The following is a 17,989-nucleotide window of genomic DNA, read 5'->3' as shown; positions in this document are numbered from 1 at the left end:
ACGCTGTGAGTGCTGGTATAATCTTCATCCTTTGTTTCAGTGCTTATTCCCCTCTCCAGGTTAGGGAAACCAGCTGCAGCTGGTATACGGGGATTTAACAGGGCAGATTTAATAGTTACAGTGGTGATTAAAGGTCAGTTTTTACCACTTAAACTTGGTAGGAGTGAGTTAGTATGCCTCTGTACATTTGGCTGAATGTTTCCTGTTTATGTGCTGTTACACGTGTCCTTCACTGAATGCGAGAGATCTGTGTCGGCCGTCTGACAAGCGACTCATGGGTAGTTGGGGTAAAGCCTCAGATTGCTCATCAGAAGCAAGGGGGACAGGAGATGAGGCAGTTGACCTGCAGCTAGGCTACCGTGTTCAGCCCGGGCAGGAGCTGCTGGTCCTCAGTCCCCTCTGCGTTGCAGCCGAAGCTCTTGCTCAGCCCTGTGCTCCTGGCCTGGGAACTGGCAGTGTTTATGCGATGAAAGGGAGCAGAAGATGGCTTTTCCTGAGCGCTGCGTTTGCCCGTACATGTGCTGGCCCAGAGCCAGGATGGAAACTCTGTCCTCATGAGCAGAGAGAGGGAGATGGGAGGGGCAAGAGACAAGAGAGGGGGCCCAGAAGCAGAGGGAGTTAAAATAAAAATACCAACCCACGCAGAGAAAAGCCTCTAACAGATGGGCCTAGCCATCCCCTGGGTTCTTCACGCAGTTGGCTTCACGTGCATCACTGACAAGGCTTCACCTAGAAGTGTGGGTATGAGGCATGGATCATTTTGAGATGCATGATGGAAGGTCAGAGTACAAGGCAAAAGGGAGGAAGCTAGACGGGTAAGTTAGTTGTTATTTGGCGCTCTCTGATGCCTGAAGTGAGGTTTGTGAGTTGCTGCTGGTGCTGTGCCACTAATAAGGCAGATGCCACTGTGTGAGCCATTAGAGGGGCATTTGTTTTCAAGTGTGGCATCCTTTACTGCAGCAAGCATTGCCTTGTCTCCTCTGTAAAATAGTATTGCTAATGCTGATGGAGGTTTGTTTCACTGCTCTTGTTCCTTTTAGCACATGTACAGTAGAGAGCTATCGATCTGGATTGAGACTAGTGTACAGATAGGTTCTGCAAGTAGGTGCTGGCAGCTGTATTTTCCTGTGCCCAGTTCCTCATTAAGCATCATGGTAAGTTATCAGATTTGCCGAACAGTTCAGGATATGGGGTTCTGGCCTTGCTTGGAAGGGTCTTGCCTTGGTTAGATACCCGTGCAGGAGGAGACTGTGCCTGGGAGCAAATCTGATCTCAAAGAAGCAGTTGGAAAAGCTTGGCTGTGAGCTCATTTGAAAATCTGGGCCAGACACTTCAGAAGTTGAGAGCTGATGATAGTTAGGGGCAGCTTGAGTGGGGAAGGGTGCCACCTCACTTGGAAGTGGATGAAAGAGTTCTGGGTGGGACCTTGCCAGGCACTGAGACTCCTGATCCTGCAGATCCCTGAGAGCAGATGGCTCCTGACCAAGTTCAGGCACCTAAGTTGTGTTTCCAGAAACTTACTGGGGACTCCGGCAATCCACCAGAGAGACTGTTTCAGAGGGCAAGGACTTACTGCTCTTTGTAACCACAATAATTTTAAATGGCTAGATGCTCTGTGTTTTAATTAAATTTCCCTTCGGGAATTAAAGTGGTGAAGTGTTTCTGTGATCCTGCTATGCTTAAATATTCTGTATGGTACCCCCACTTGGGCAAATTGTTCAAGCAGACGTGTAGGTCTAAGCGCATGCTTAAATCCACCCAGCAGAACACTTTGGCTGCCAGTGCAGTACATCGTTCCTGCTCAGGGAAGTTAGGCTGGGCTTCGTGCAATCTAATTGAAGATAGTGGGCTTTGAGCATAAGCTTAAAATTAAACACCTGCTTAGGTGTCTTCCTCATCACAAGTGGTGTCTCTCACACTCAGCTGTATTCTGCAGAATCATTTTATATTAGCAATGTCCTTGAACATTGCTTTCCTCTTAATTTCCTGTGAGACTTCTTGCCAAGTGCTTGCTGACAAGCTGTGTTACTGTGAGCAGTTCAGGTGAGATGCTGTCACAGCCCTGGTATTTTGCTAGCATTGTGAATAGGCATGCATATGTGAATGATTAAATGAACCCATCAGGGTGTCATCTGGAGAGGAACAAATGCTGAGCTTGCTTTGCAGGCGGGGGGGAGGATGAGATCCCCCTCTGTATTTTTTGCTGAAAGCTTTTCCCGTCTGCAGATGTGCAGCTGCTGTAGTTCTTTGCCAAAAGCTGGCCGTGACTTTCAGAGCTGGGGAACGTGCACACATCTGTTTGCAGAGGAGAGCAGCGAAGGGGCTCGGGTCTCCTAGGGGATTATGTTCTCGTGATAGATAGTGCTGACTGTCATGGAGGGAAATGGCAAATTTCACAGGGCACTGTGAGGGCACTTTAAAAATATGAGTTTACTTGCTAGTGTCAGCCAAACACTACCTTGCTAAATTAAAAAAGAAAGAGCTCCCAGAGACTTTTCAGACTGTTGGAGCTTTTCCTTTAAAAATGTTAAGCCCCCCCGAAGATGTGTAGATTTTCCACACACAAAAATACAACATATTTCAGCTGCAAAGCATGCGGTGAATATAGGCGTCATGTTTTCTTCTGGGTAAGAGAGGAGTCTTGGGTTATCCAGAGCTTGGAGTGGCATAGTAGCAAAGGGAAATAAATGCCTCGTAGTAAAATTGAGAAGGGTGTCTTCTTCAGCACATGTAGCACTTCAGAAATCAGCATCTGGCCAAAACAGACCCTGAAGCATCCTCTACAGCCTACTGAAGTTCATGGGAGCTTTTCCGTGAGTTCAGGGAGTTTGGGATCAGGCTGTAATTGAGAATCTGTTTTTCCCTGCCTTGCTATGCTAGGCTGTGTGTGCGGCAATCTGTAGTCAGATTCTGCAAGAGAATTTCTTACTGAAAAGAGATGAGTAAGGTATTGAGCTTTTTCCAGATGATGTTGGAAGCCCTGATCTAGCTGGCTGCCATTTTTCGGCTTTGTCAAACTGTGAGAGAGGCTGAGAGTTTTCCTACTGGGAAATCAACATGTGATAACTGTGTTTTGCATTAGGTTTCTGCCTCTGTCCCCTGAGATTGTGATGAGTGACTCCAAATTGAAGTTTTGCCACAGTGTCACCTCTCACATACAACAGTCCTGTACTTGTGTTGGTGAAAGATACTCATGGCTATTGCCACTTAACTCTGTCCTGAAGCTTGCCTTTTAGGTATCCTCTAAGTAAGAAACTTTCCTTGTAGGATGATTTAGTGTACACAAATTCAGTAGGAAACCAAGGTTTCCCCTGTTAAATTCCTGAATTCCAATACTAGTCAAAGAAAGACATTTGGGTGTATTTCAAGGAAAAATAGGATTGCCTCTAAAAGGCACAAATTTCATAAAACATTGTCAGAATTCAATGGGGTTGGGTTTTTTTAAACTAACTTGTTCTGACATGCAATATATTGCTTCATGTCCCACTTGCTTAATGTTTGCTTGCATGGGGTAAAATTATTTTCCTGATCCAAAGAAATGAGGAAATATTATCAGAAACAGACATTTGCATTGTCAGAGCAGTGAAGGACTTCAGCTCTGACCAGCAATCGCTGTAGAAATAAAAATTCTAGCTTTTCTGTTCTTCAAACTATTCACATATGCTGATCCCAGTCCCTCTGCTCATTCATGCTCAAGGCAGCCTTCCATTGGATTTTTATTATTATAGTTAGTAGAATAGAATAGACTGTTGCAGTTGGAAGGGACCTACAATGATCATCTAGTCCAACTGATTGACCAATTCAAGGCTGACCGAAAGTTAAAGTTGTTGTCCAAAGGCCTCTTAAACACTGACAGGCTTGGGCCGTTGACCGCCTCTCTAGGAAGCCTGTTCCTGTGTTTGACCACCCTCTCAGTAAAGAAGTGCTTCCTAATGTCCAGTTCAAACCTCCCCTGGGGCAGCTTTCAACCATCCACACACCCCCTGTCACTGGGTACCAAGGAGAAGAGACCAGCACCTCCCTCTCCACTCCCCCTCCTCAGGAAGCTGTAGAGAGCAATGAGGTTGCCCCTCAGCCTCCTCTTCTCCAAACTAGACAAGCCCAAAGTCCTTAGCCATTCCTCATAGGACATGGCTTCCAGCCCTTTCACCAGCTTTTTTCCCTCTTCTGGATGCATTCAGTAGTAGTACTTTATTTTTACTGCAGGTTCCTGGTAAAGATTGGTTTTTGAAATATCAAGCCTGACCTTGGATTATGTTGATTTTTCTTTCTCTTTTTAAGTAAAAAAAAAAAAAATTACCTGTTTCCAGGTGTTGGGTTTTTTTTAATCGACAACCCTTTTTTTTTTTTTGTGAAGAACTTAAGAAGTTCAGCTGCCTCACTGTTTCTGTTGCAAATGTAACTTTTTTTCTTTTTAAACTTATGAACAATATTTCTCAGTGGAGGAGACTTTGGTAGGAATTACCATGAAATCCTTGAATGCAGAATAAAGCAAATTTGCATAAAGACACCCCCCCCCCCCATCTAGCTAAATTTAAGTAGGTCATATAACTTCACAGTAAAGAACCTGACTCTTGTAAGCTTCCTTCAGATTACATCAAACATTTTCTTGGAAGTTTCTCTCTCTGTTGTTGGTTTGCTTGGGGTTTTTTTGGCATACCAAATTTAGATCGAACTTGGCAAAAATTGTTTCAGTTGATCAGAAACCACAAGTAATTTACTCATCCAGCAACACTCAAACCTGTTTGTGCTTTATGCAAATTGAGTTGCTGAAACTATACAGCTGTATTTCAGGTTTGTGAGTGCACCTTGCCCAAATAAGTTAGGTTTTGGACCCTTTCTGATCAGGTAAGAGAAACAGATGCCTTTACCGGACGGTTCAGAGTTTGTGAGATGGCTGTCCCAGGAAAAGTTTACTTCTAGAGCACAGATTATCTCTTGCAAGTATTAAAGAGCGGTAGCTCATGTGTGGACATCAAGACTTAGCTGAGGTGGACTGGCCCACTGTTCCAGTTTAGGTCCTGTGTAGAAAATTGTGTTGATCTGAGGTATCTGGGAGTATTTTTGCCATATAAACTGCTTACTCTTATCTCAGTGTACGATATTTTGAAAGGTCAGTCTTGCCAAAGATATGACTTGTAGGACTGATTTCTTACTCATATCATTTTTACCTGTCATAAAAAGTCAGATTTGTGTGAAGAAGGTCTAAAGAAAAGTGATTTCTTAGTTTTGTATGCTAACTGTATTTACAAACAGTATGTATCTCTAATATTCTTTTTGCTTGGGAAGGCATATAAGCAAAGATAACTTCTTGCTAACCTATTTCTAGTGCCAAAATTTCTCCTCTGTCTTATTTTCTTTTTAATATGAATGCAGTGAACCCACTTGGAGAAGTGGATGACAGTTTTTATTAACTAAATCTGAATGTTTGAGTTATTACATGTGGAAGAGATGGGAAGAGGAACGCCTACTTGAATGCCAAATATTTTTCTTACCAGCCAAGAAGTAAATCAAGTATAGCATTACATAAGCTCTTCTTGCACTTCTTCTAATTGAAGAAAATATTTGGGGAATTTCCCCTAAAAGATCGAGTTTAGGTTTAGTTTGCCAGTAATGTCTGTAGACATTCTTTTCAATAAAGAAAATCTAGTTATCAAAAGATCCATTGTGTTCAGCCATGGTAATTGAAGCAATGTAGTGCAGCTTCTACCTTTGCATGAAGATGGTGGTTCTGGTGAGGAATACCTGACTGGCCTGCTCACAGGGTGTCTAAGCTAGAGAACGTGCATTTGTTGAATTCACCATCTTCTGCAGGGAGAAAAGCATTTATGGACAGCCTCTTTCCTGAGCCAGACCTTTAGAGCTGAGTGTGATTTTTGGGGCAGTGGGGATAGGAACTTCACAGAGGAACCTGTGTATCACCAGGGTGTTGTACCTAGTAGGTCACCTCTCTCCTAGTGCTGGTCATCTACTGTGAGAGACCTTGTCTCTCACCTGGCGGGAAACACTTGCATTTTTTTAAGGAGGACCTGTAAGACTTGTCCTCTCTGGAGAGGTTTTATGATAGGACTTGAGCTGAGGAGGCTATGCTTGAGGTTCTGTAGGTAGACCTGTGTTGGTGAGGAGCAGAAATGAGTGTGGAGGGTTTAGTGGGTGAAATGCAAGCCACACCATAATCACTGGAGTCAAATTGCTATCTTCAGTACAGCTAGGATTTCTCTTTGCATTGGACTGGAAATGAGATGTTTATGAGCATTTAAGATGAAAGGGGATGATGTTTATTGAATAGTTCAGGGGATAAGGGCTTCTGCAAAGGGTTTGACTCCAGGAGACTCCTACTTTGATAGTTTGTTCTGGGTCCTGTAAAATGCGCCCTTGTGAAATGCATTCAGTGCTGGCTGCTTTGTAGTAATGAGTTTTTCCTGTGCACAATAAACAGTATTGGGGCCCAGTCCAGGACAACATTCAAGCATCTTGGGTGGAGTATACCCTTGTGGTTACCCTGGAATACAAAACTTGGATGCACGTTCTCTGGGTTGGAAGCTTCTGTAAGAAAAACTCTGCTTCAGTTGTGAAGTAAGGGCTTGATGGAGGAATTGTACGTGGGTGCTATGCTTCTGCTCAGTTATCAGACAGTCTGATATATATGAAAGAAAGTAAACAATGAAAATTAAAGTCCTCTAGAGTATGTACTGCCTTTAGCACATCCCTTGGAAGACAGTATTGAACAATATGTGCTTGTTTGATACTCGCCATTTTCTAGGTTTTCTGCTATGAGAAACCCAAAGAAATGCTTCAGCAAAGAAAAAACCCACATCGTCCAAATAAATGCTTTCAGTATTTCTCAGTTTTGTTTTCTTTGTTGTTTTTTGTTTTTTTTTTTTAATTTAGTTATGAAATAACTTTAAGCTTTTCAAAAAATTGTATCCTGATCTCTCTGAAAGTGGAATGAATTTGGGAAGAAAATAGGTTCTTTTTCTAATAGTAAGAATTTACAGCACTTGTCAGTATTTGCCAAGGCAGCCTTGCTGGTGGATTTGTGGCCTCCCTAATAGCTTCCACCAAACTGTTGAAGTTGGTTAGGCACTACAGAATTAGTAGGGACAAAAGACCATGGAAATGTGTTAGGGATAGTGTAACTGTTTATCTTGTTTTAGCAGCCATTTTTTATTGCTCGCTTGATGGTCACTTGGAGAAAAGCAAAAATATTGGGGGGTGGGGCACCTACTAATAGTGTTTTGAAGGGGAGTATTTTTTGCAGGTTTTGTATTTTGTTTGTTTGTTTTCCACAGAGGAAATGAGAGTGAATGTTCTCTTACAGTAATTAATGATGGGTCATCATGGGATAATCCACGTTAGAAGGGATTGCAGGAGGTATCTTTCTGCTCCAGCCTCCTGCTCAAAGAAGTTCAGGACTGAGCTCAGACCAGCTTGCTCAGGGCTTTGTCTGGTTGGGTATTGCAAACCTCCGGAGATGAGGACAGCAGGGCTGTTCCAGAGCTGTTATCCTCATGGTGAAAAAGATTTTTCCTTGTATCAAGTCTCTGCTTTGTTTATACTTGTTACCATTGTCTGTCATCCAAGGGAGAAGCAGCCGAAGAATTTTCTTCAGGTCAAACAGGTGTGCTACACCAATGATTTTGTTTTTATGAGAAGTAAAATGTTTAAAAAGTCACAACAGAGTCTGGAAACCTGAGTCTCGTTTCTAAAAGGGACTGGGTTGTGTGGGTGGTAGTCCAGATCTGACTTAGACATGCAGAGGTGCAGAGTGTCACTGAGTCAGTCTGTCCATCTTCCAAGCTGCTGGGAGGTGGAACCTCTTTAGACCATGCCTCAATTAATCAGTTCTGGAAGTGCCCTCTTCCAGGCCTGTGACCTGTAATCTTGGACATCTCCCATGTTAGCGAGTTCTGCTGGCTGTGGGGAACTGGATGTGGCACCTGATAAGTGCCAGTTTGCAAGTTATGCAGGCACACACAGATGCAGATAGATGTTCTCTCAATTTTCCTAGCGATACCTAGACAACTTCCCCTGTTGCAATCAGTGAATAAGGAACATGTGCTTACAGTTCTTTGAAAATGTTAGCCACTTCTACAGTGTTTGTTTTAAAAAAATCTGATCCTCAGTTGGCTTTGAAAATGGGTCTTAAACTTCAAAGTCATGTAGTCACTTCTGAAAATTTTACCTTTATTTATTTCCCTAGGGCTCTTCTGCCACAAAGGTGGTGGAAGAATGTACCACCAAGCCAGCATTTTTGCCTGACAGTACCAGGAGATCAGATCTCTTTCCCCTCCTGTTACATAGTTTTCTTTTGTAGTCAGAAGCTGTACCAAAGCCCTTGGGGAAGAATGTGTGGATGGTTATATGCAATGGGTTTGCTTCTTGTGCTCTACCCTTGTCTGGTGGTTTGGGGAGCCAAAAGAGCAGAGGGTCCTTCCTCAAGCTCTTTGGTGCTCAGGTTGCCAAGTGCCCGGTTACCGAGAGGGCGCAGGCCGACAAGCCACAAGGGATGTGGGCTGGTTTTCTGTTTGTGTTGCTTTCTCCTCCGGGGATGCCAGGTGTCAGCGCAGGGGGAAACCCTTGTTCTTCCCCAGGCCCTTGCCCTTCTGACACCCTCCTCTGCCGAGCCCCGTCAGCTGTTCCTGTGCTCGGGATCACCCGGGGAGAGAGTATCAAACCGCATGTGAGAGTGAAAGGGTGGCGGTGGAAGAGCGATTTTTCCCTACGATTTGGGGGTTTTGGTTAGGGTGTTTTTCCCCACTTTTATTGGCCGTGAGCGCAATGACCGCTTAACCACACGGCCCGGGCGTGCGCCCTCCCCCACCTTCCTCTCCCTGGCAGAGCACAGGCTCTCAGATTTCCTCCCAGCGCGGGCGGATGGCGGCTCTCAGCTACATTCCTCTTAGTACAAAAGAAAAGGAAAAACTGCTCTCCATACGGGCAGATGGCCGACTGTTTCCTGGCAGCTCTGCTCCAATGTCCTTTTTCCTATTGTCCTGACAAGCACACGCACACATGCACGCACACACCCACAGAGAGCAGCTTTCCTCCTGGAAAAATAAATAAATGCAAGCCCTTTTTGCAGAGGTTTTTCTTTGGAGCTGTGCAGGTTTCCTCCCCGTGATGGGTAAATCTTTGGCGGCTCACGTGCTGCCTGGGCCCTGCTTTTTGCTGAGGAAAGCTGAATGAGGGGATGGTGTGCTGTGCTGTGGTTGAAAGATTTCAATAAGGAATAAGATCTGCAATAAGCAGGTCCTGCATTTGTGGTGGCTAAGATACGTGGGAGAGCAAGGGTGGGAGGAAAGAGGACGTTGAGCAAGGCAGGGTCTTCGGAACCAGAAAGGAATCTACAGGTGACTTTTTGCTTGCGTTCAAAAGATGATGCTTAATAGAGACAGACTGTAGTGGCAGGTCATGGACTCGGAACTTGTACAGGAAGGTCTGCTGGAGCACGCAGCTACCAGGGCTCTGCAGATGGTGCCCCAAGGTTGTAGCGATGGGCGATTCTGGAAGCTGTGTGCTAAATCCTCATCAGGAGGGGCAAGAGCCAGCATCCTGCAGGGTGAAGGCCACCGAAGGAGAGATTTGCTGAGGCTCTGTTTGTCTTCCCTGATGATAACTTATTTTGGAAGAAGTTGAGGTTCTTCGTTTTAATGCTCTCATTTCCTTTCTGAATGTGAGACAATTTGTCTTCCTGCCAGGAAACTTTTTGCAGAGTTGCTCCTCGAAGGGACCTCTTTGGGTCCTGTTTATGCTAGAATAGCAGAGGTTATCTCACCACATCGAAAATTAATTCCAGTGTGGTTCATGAGCTGAACACTGTGTTTTAGTGGCAGGTTGTTTCCTATACTGTCAAATGTTTGGGTTTCTTATAAGCGTAAAAATAACCCTGAATTCTTTCCAATTCTTTTTACACTAGAAGTGATTTACTGTTGTAGTAGGACTGGTGTATCTGTAACACAGCATTCCTCTTAAAGGAGAGAAAGTATCTACACCAGTTGGCTACGCTGGTAGAAACGTGCATTTGCCAATGTAGTTTTGTCTTTGTCGGGGACTGAAGCCACTGCATCTGCTAGGAATCCTGCCTCTCCATGTGGCTGATAGTACTGCTGGCAAACGTGTGCTTGTGTAAATCTGGTCCATATTTCTTTTGTTTTAGTCCATATTGACTACAGTCATCTTGTATGTGAGTAGTTTCAAAGCCAAAGAAAACAGGTATATGAAACACTGGCTCCACTGATGTCATCACCAAGCTCATGTTCGCTTCAGTAATGTGGGATTCACCGCTAATGTCTTCTTCAGCCTTGACTTAAACTAACTGAATTTTCATTTATTAGGCTGCAAAGCATAAGTAAATAGTATCCCAGTTTGAAAGTGGCTGAGGAACCCCACTGTGTGGACTTGCACTAATGCAAGATCTAAAACACAAGGAGATGGTCTAGTATTGCCAAGAACCATCACAGAAGAGCTGTCCTCTACTCCTGCCTTCACTTCCCAGGGTCTTGGTTTCTCCATCTGGAATTGTATTTTTTTAAAAAAAATTGTTCATTACTTCCTTGTAGAAAACTTAGCCTGAAACATGTCATTCCACTAAACGTTGTCATTAGACTTCGTTTTAGCAGCCCAGTTGGGTAGTAACTGAGTCTTTCTCTTCCTTCCCATGTTAATATTTTCATAGTATTTGTTAACTTACCTGCCGGAGTGAAGACTCATTGTGTCTCTAAGCAGTAATACAAACCGTACTTGCCACACAAAGAATAACGGTATTTACCTTCTACACCTGCAGGACTTAATCTGTGCTTGCAAGCAGTGAATTGGAAAAAGAGCTTGCTGTTTTGTTTGACATGGTCATGTAACATCTCGCTGCTAACCCTGGAAATGCTGTGTTTTCCAGCTGAGGGTGTGGTTGCCTGAAGGAAACTGGAGGGATGTTGAATACCCTTTGAGTTGTTGAGCTTTTTTTGTTTATTATGTGTTTAGAGGGGAGGAACAAAGGAAAATAAGACATAGGAAATGTGGGACGAGTTTAATAATAGTGGGTGCAACGTGCCCCACCTTTAACAGAAGACAATTCACATTGTGAGACCCTGTTTTTTATTTCTGTCCTCAGGTCATTTTTTTTTTTTGTTTCAGTCTGCAGTTTTTCATGCTGAGCGTTGCCTCTGGCTGAATTACTTCTGAAAGCCTTCAGCCAAAATGTTTCAGCTGTTTCAAAGAGTGAAGCTAGGTGAGAAAAATGTGCCATTTCCCCTATGTTAGAAAGTACATCAGGCTTGTCTTTTATGAAGGCTAATCCTGTGCTTTGAAACAGAAGTGTTACATGCTGTTTTGATCAGGAATTGTCCTTGGCCACTCCTATGTCATCTCTACCTTAACTTTTCCAAGGCTCTGTGAGAAGAAAATGTCGTCTGGCACATTGTCAGCAGAGGTTTTTGTTTTTAGCAACTACCTTCTTCAGTAGTTACCTTCTTCCCAAATGTCCTGTCCTTCCAACTCCCTGTGCCAGGCAGCTGATGCTGGAGCTATCCCTGTGGAGCTTGGCCTGCAACCTGCAGCAAATGGGTGGTGGAAGGCAGTAATAGACAGGAGGTGAGAGTAGTTTCTCAGAGGTCCAGCTGCTTTACAACAGAGCAGGGATGGCCTAAGGATGCAGTTGAGACCCAGGGTGACCCACCAGGGTTCGTTTCTTTCCAAGCGGAGTCTTGCCAGTGCAATCCTAACACTGGGCCTATGATAAAGCCCCAGCCTGGGAGTCATATGTGGATGGATACATGCCACCTGCAGTTCAGAGCCAAAGGTTGGCCACCTGACCAGCAGTACAGAATACATTTCTGGGGTTTAGCAAGACCTTATAAATCTGCCCAGAAACAGGGGACCAGACTGCCAGGACTTTATTTTTCCCATGCCGTCAGTTATCCCGCTGGCACCATAGCAGAATAGAGGCAGAAATTGCTTTATTTACTAGCATCCAGTAGAGGCAAAGCCCGGACTAGGGAGAAAGGGAAAGATCCTCAGTCCTAGTCAAGGTCAATGATTTGGACATAAAGATGCAGTCGTTCTGCTTCTGAAGACATCATTGCTGCACTGTTCATGCGTGGGTATGCAGTGAGGGAAAAGTGTGGGATCCACTCAGGATATTGACAATGGAAATGCATGTTTGGAGTCCAGTGTCTTCAGCATGTAGGTGCAGACCATCCGTGTGGAGAAGCATCTTCTAGATAAGCACTATGGACATGCAGAAGCTGTATCCAGGAGTTTAGGGTGTTTGGTAGCCAGGAGAGAGCAGTAGTGGATCTAAAACCTGGGGAATTGTGCAAGCTGCTCAAGTTCTGCCCCGTAAGGGCAGGCAGAAAAAAGGTGCTTAAGCCAGTCTGGTGTCAGGTGGCTTTCTCTTGGTGATACTAGGCCTGAGGGCAAGTAAAACAAACAACCAAACACACACTGGATGCTGTAGGGAAGCAGCTTTTAAGGTAGTAGGTTGAATGGTGGAGGCTTCCTGAGTCTGCAGTGTGGAGGGGAGGCTGTTTCTGCTGGAGCAGAAGGTAGGACACGGAGGTAGGACAGGGGTGGACAAGGAAAACTGAGGCAAGGCTGAGGGCTGGGTAGATCTGGGAAAGCCCTTAGTCTGGGCAGGGAGTGGGAAGTGAGGGGAAGAAGAGTCTACACCTAGAACCCATCACAGAAAGTCCTTAAGATGGCAGGAAGGTATTTGGAGGAGCTGTGGGTAGAGAAGGACTGGCTAAGCAATGATTTGAGGGGACAAGTCTGGAAAGAGAGGGATACAAAGAAAGTGGTGATGGGGAGGGGCAGAGAGGGCCTGGCTGGGACAGCTGGTAGTGGGCATGACATTAGCAGGGAGTGAGGGAACTGGGACTCGAATCGTGACCTCAGACAGTTAAACCCAGGCTGTCTGGGCAAGCAGGAGTAGGTGAGGAAGATGGTATGTAACAAGGATCTAGTGTGAAGAGGTGAGAGGACAGAGGTGGGGGTAGAACAGCGAAGTTTTTTGGAAGGTGGGGTCAAACTTGAAAATAATTGGCAGGCTTGCCTGGGCACTTACAGTCATCTGTGCATCTGTGATCTGCTTCAGTGCAACAGAGGGGAGCAGCTCTACAGGTGGATCTGGGTAATGTAGCAAGTGAAATGAATGTCTGCAGGGGGTTCTTCCTTAATTTGGCAGGTAATGAAGGAGAAATGGCTGGGAACCTACTCACCTGCCCTTCCCAGCTCACTGCCGTGTCAGACAAACCCTGAAAGCAGAGCTGCTGCCAGCTCTGTGTTCCCTGGCCTGGGTGCCAGACATGGGACCATGGGGCTGGCCCCACAGCTGCTTGTGAAGCCTGAAAAATGAAATCTTGCTTGTCCCTGTACTAAGAACAAATTGTAGTTTTGCCTGTAGCCTGTGCAGCCCAGTTTGCTAGTTATATGGTTATATGGTAAGCAACAAATGTCCTTGAAGGGAGGCAGAAAGCAAAATATCGAGTGTATCTGACCCAGCAATGTGATTTCATCCCCTCCCTTCCATGTGCTTCAGCGCTCATCAGGTTTTCCATGACAGGTGACTTGACATCGCTATCTGAGCAGGAAACATTTTGCTTTTCCCTGCTTTTATTTCTTTGCTGGTTTAGTAAGTTGAACTAGCCAGCTTGCTAGCCCATGTTAGCTCAGAAAGGGCTTTAAAAGCATTGGAGCTGATAAAGGAAGCAGGAGCAAGAAGGGAGGAAAACGTAGGCACACCCTTAGTCAATGGCAACTTAGATCTGATCAGGCATGTCCCTTACCAAGGACAGGGATGAGACCACGTTGCCGGCAGCCAAGGGAGGAGCAGGGGCCCAGGGAGAGGGAGAAACAGGGCAGTCCCTTTAACCGTAGTAATCCTTTAAATCAGGTTAGTGACTTATAAGTGGGCAGTGTTTGTTCTGTGGGCTTAGCGAGGGAGAAGGTCAGTAGAATGAATTATATAATAAAATTAAAAACATAACACACAACACAGCTTTTCTGCACACAGGCTGAATGCTGACACTGCAGATTTCTGCATTCCTTGCATTGCAGCGTTGTTCCTCTGACATGGGGTGCATGCACAAAGAGAGAGGTTGCAGTACGTTGATTCCACTTGGGTTTTTTGAAAATACAGTTTGTTTTGACACATGGGATTCTCCTGACCTCATTGTAAGCCCTGTGGTGTAAGATATGATAGATCAAAGGGACAAGTTAGGACAGAGTAGGGCAGGGGTGTAGGAGGCTGTGTGGGATCTAACTCTAAAAGATACTGTAGGAGCTTACAGCTTCCCAGTCACTGGTCCTCCATGAATATGTTTGCATAAGTTTATTCTGCTTTTCTTTATTTAATAAGTGACTTGGGCCTGACTATCTACGATTAGGACCCCATTATGAGTGTGATGAACTGAATGATCCTGCTGTTAGTGTCTTTAATCTCTGACCCACAGGAGGCTTGTGTGGCCAGGACAGAACAATTGGTGCCTGCAAAGAGATGACAGCTCACCTTGTCCCGAACTAACTGTGACCAGCACAGGGTGGTAGAGTAGCTGAGGTGGGAAGGCAGCGCTGGAGATGGCCAAGTCCAGCTCTCTGCTCAGAGTGGAGTTACACAGAGCAGCTTGTTCAGAACACTCTCCAGTTGCATTTTGAGTATCTCCAAGGATAGAGCCTCCACAGCCTCTCTGGTGCTCAGTGACCCTCTTGGTAAAAAAAGTCTTTCTCATGCATAAGTTGAATTGTCTTTTCACTGAATGCTACTGAGAAGCTCTGCTGTTGTGGAGGTGGCCTTTTGTCCCAGACCTTGGGGTACACTCATCTGGAGGGCTGGCTGGGAGAGGAAAGAAGTGGACTTCATGGAAGTCCTCTGAGGAGAAACTGTTGCTATTATCAGCTTGGGAAGGCTCATGGCACATGTCACAGAGCTTTGGGTCAAACACCCTGAGCTCACGTTTCAGAAAACCCTTGTCTTGCTGCTGGATTGGCATTGGGCACCTCAAAACAGTGACTCCCCCACTGCAAGCATCTTGTTTTGCCAAGGAAGCCTAGTCTTAGCCTTCTTGGCTGTAGCCACGTCTCTGCTTGGCTAGTGTCCTTCCTGCTCTGCAGGGGCTCACCTCCTCAGGTCACGCTGCTGCTGGGGACCTCGGGAAGGCAGTGTGCTCATACCCAGGCCCAGGAATGCTGCCTGGTGCTGGGGCTGTGCACAGGGGCATCACAGTGGCCTCTGTGTGTGCGCACAAGCACGAATACTCTGCTGCTTCCCCCAAAGGGAAACAGGCTCCAAATAGAGCCAGGGCTGGGGGAGGGAGCCTTGAAGGCTTTAACTCTTGGCTCCCCCTTACTCACAATTTTCCTGTTAGTGTTTTGTCTTCTTGGTATCCTTCCTGTTCTTTATATATGTATGTTATATATTGTTGTCTCATCGCTGTCTGTATGTTGCGTCCTTTGTTCTGTAAAGCACTGGAGCGGAGAGGTGTTACTTGCAGGCTTTGGCTGGCTGCTTGGGGTTACTCATGAAAGTTAACTGGAGAGACCATTTCTGTGAGCACCAAGGAGAAGAAACGCAGTGTGTCTTTTTTTCTTCTTGGACGAGAGTTTGACCAGCTGTGGGTTGCCCGAGGTGCTGTGAAGCCTTACTGTTTATAGGTGCTGGTGGTGTGGCTAGTATCTAGTTACGGACTTGGATCCAGTTTTTGTGTGAGGTACAGAGTAAACAGAGCAAAGAAAATCTTGAGACATGACCTCCAGCATGCAGCAATAGTAATACCCATCTTCAAACCACAAGACCCTTTGAGGGAGGCTTGGTTTATTCCCCACAATTGAAATAGCAAAGAAAGGAGGCTTGGTAAGCTTGCTGCCATCACAGCCTCACCTTCCTGGGCGCAAGACTTCGTGCGTGTGACCCATGTGCTGGCTGTATACGTTTCTGATGATGTAGGCTACAGGGCATTTGGTGCTCCTTTGGCTTTTGGTATCATCTGGTGGCTGCACCAAGTGCAGTGGGCAAAGCTGGTTTCTTTCTCTCCCTGAAGGAGTTTAGCTCTTATTCCTCTAGAAGGCTTCTCTGTCCTTCGGGGGTGGGAGCGTGCCTACTGTCAGCACCTCTTTTTTATTCACCGGTTGCTTTGGAAACGTCGCATAGTATCCAGTGCCCTGAACCAGATGTGCGTAATCCAAAAGCGTTTTGATCGGAAGTGGGGAAGAGGGCATTGGGGAAAGGGGGGGGCGGGAGGAAAACTTAAATTAGAAGAAAGCCAAACAGCTATTGCTGGAGACGGATGATTACAGCTCATTTCAAGGCTGTTTCCTGCATGCCAATGATAGATCAGTAAACAAACGCCTCTTTGCGAACACAAAGCAGGCAGGAACTCTGTTTGGAAGAGAGAGGTCGGGGTAGGTCTCGCTTCACTTGGTAGCAGGAAGCCCCTATCACATGGCCCTGGGAATTGTGAGGCCGGGTGCATGTGGGAGATACGCCGAGAGGCTTCTGCTGGGAGACTTCACATCCTTCCCAGGGTCTGGCCAACAGGTTTGAGAGCTCCCTCCCCTCCCTCTTTCCTCCCACCTCCTCCCCTGTCCTTCCTTTCCCAGTTTAATTTTGAAACAATACCAGATGACAGCTTTGTTCCCCCCAAACAATGGCAGGCATTACTGAATAAATTGCAGTGGCAAGGCTCTCCAAATGGGGCTCCGCATCTTCTCTCTCTGTTTATGGCCATGCTGCTCCAGGATGTACGTGCCAGGAGGAGCAGCCCTGGGCTTGGGTTGCTGTGGGGCATTGCTGGTAGAAAATTCTTGTGTGTTTTTTAGAGAAAGCAGCAATCAGTCAAGAAGTACCAGACTGATGTATGTATGTCCTTCTCAGGTTGCCTGCTAACTGAACTCGGCCCTACTCCAGTTTCTTCTAGGCAGTTTGTAGGGACCTGGTCACATTGCACGAGGCAGGAAAGCAGAGCATTTCAGATGACACTTCTGAGCCTCTGGCAAGTCTCTCTTCCCCATCCCTACACACACTCTCACAAGTTCTCTCTCTCCACTTCCTTCCCTCTTTCCCTCCTGTCCACACAATCTTATCACCTCCCTTCTACCAGACTGGGTACATGTTGGACCCCTTCCATTAGCTGCTTTGTCTAAAACTCTCAGCAAGCTATAGCAGGTCACAGAGGTGCTCCATAGAGAGCCTGAGCCAGCAAACAGAGTGGCGTGTGGTTGATCGTAGCAGAGGCATGGGGAGGCAGGAAGAACAGGAGCTCCCCTTGCCCTTTGCAGTGAACTATCATGTTAGCTCTTGGTGTCTCGTGGAGTCAAACCTCAGCAGAGATCAACTACCTTTTGTTTTCCTACTGGAGGCAATTTTCCATCACTGCCATCCCAGCTTCCTCATCGGGTGCTAGCAATGCCTGTGGGTCAGGCCTGCAAGTTGTTTCTGGTGACCTTATTAATGGAAGAGATGATCCCATCACCTCTGAAGTTCATTTGGGCTTGGGATCAACCCCAAGCAAATTATCTGACTCTTAGACTAATTGGAGGGTACCTTATTGTTTTCTGCTATTTTATTCCAGAGGTGACTCTTTTTTCCCCCCTCATGTCTTCCAGTGTGTTTGGATAAATATCCACTCTTCTAGGCAGGGCCAGCTGATATCCTACAATAATCCCCTGGGTGATGCTGAGGACACCCTGTATACCCTGCTGCTCAAGGGTGAAGGCACAGTAATCTGTCTCTCTCCTAGGGTACTTTACCCCCTTAAGTGGCCTGTGTTGTCAGTGGGTGTGTTGGTAGGTACCTGGTTGTTGCCATGTTGCAGCGTCTGATGTGTTGCTGCTTTGGAAGCTTTTGGCCCGCTCTTTAATCTGCCTAGTGTATGTTGCTTTCGTTACTATTGCCACACATAGTGCCTGGGGGGACAGATGTCCCTCTGGCCTTGGCTCCAAGTCATGCTGATCTGCTGATTGGTGCTTCTTTCATGGGAGACTTTTTGCAGCACTGAGC

At 45.9% G+C, this 17,989-nt stretch overlaps 1 protein-coding gene across 4 annotated transcripts in view; it reads left to right on the top strand.

Annotated features, from left to right (window-relative positions):
* The window catches only part of DENND2A (DENN domain containing 2A), a 60,165-nt gene that overhangs the window by 4,400 nt on the left and 37,776 nt on the right, over positions 1–17,989 (top strand). The window contains exon 1 of one of the 4 annotated variants that reach the window (XM_037388993.1): positions 671–815. The exons of the other annotated variants lie outside the window; for them this stretch is intronic. The gene's annotated coding sequence lies outside the window, so the exon portion shown is untranslated. Of the gene's footprint in view, positions 1–670; positions 816–17,989 lie in introns of those variants that run through there. 4 annotated transcript variants of the gene reach the window in all.

Source organism: Falco rusticolus, chromosome 5, assembly GCF_015220075.1.
Source record: "Falco rusticolus isolate bFalRus1 chromosome 5, bFalRus1.pri, whole genome shotgun sequence".
NCBI classification, from domain to species: Eukaryota; Metazoa; Chordata; class Aves; order Falconiformes; family Falconidae; genus Falco; species Falco rusticolus.
The sequence above is the reverse complement of the archived record's forward strand: the minus strand, read 5'-3'. Positions and strand labels throughout refer to the sequence as shown.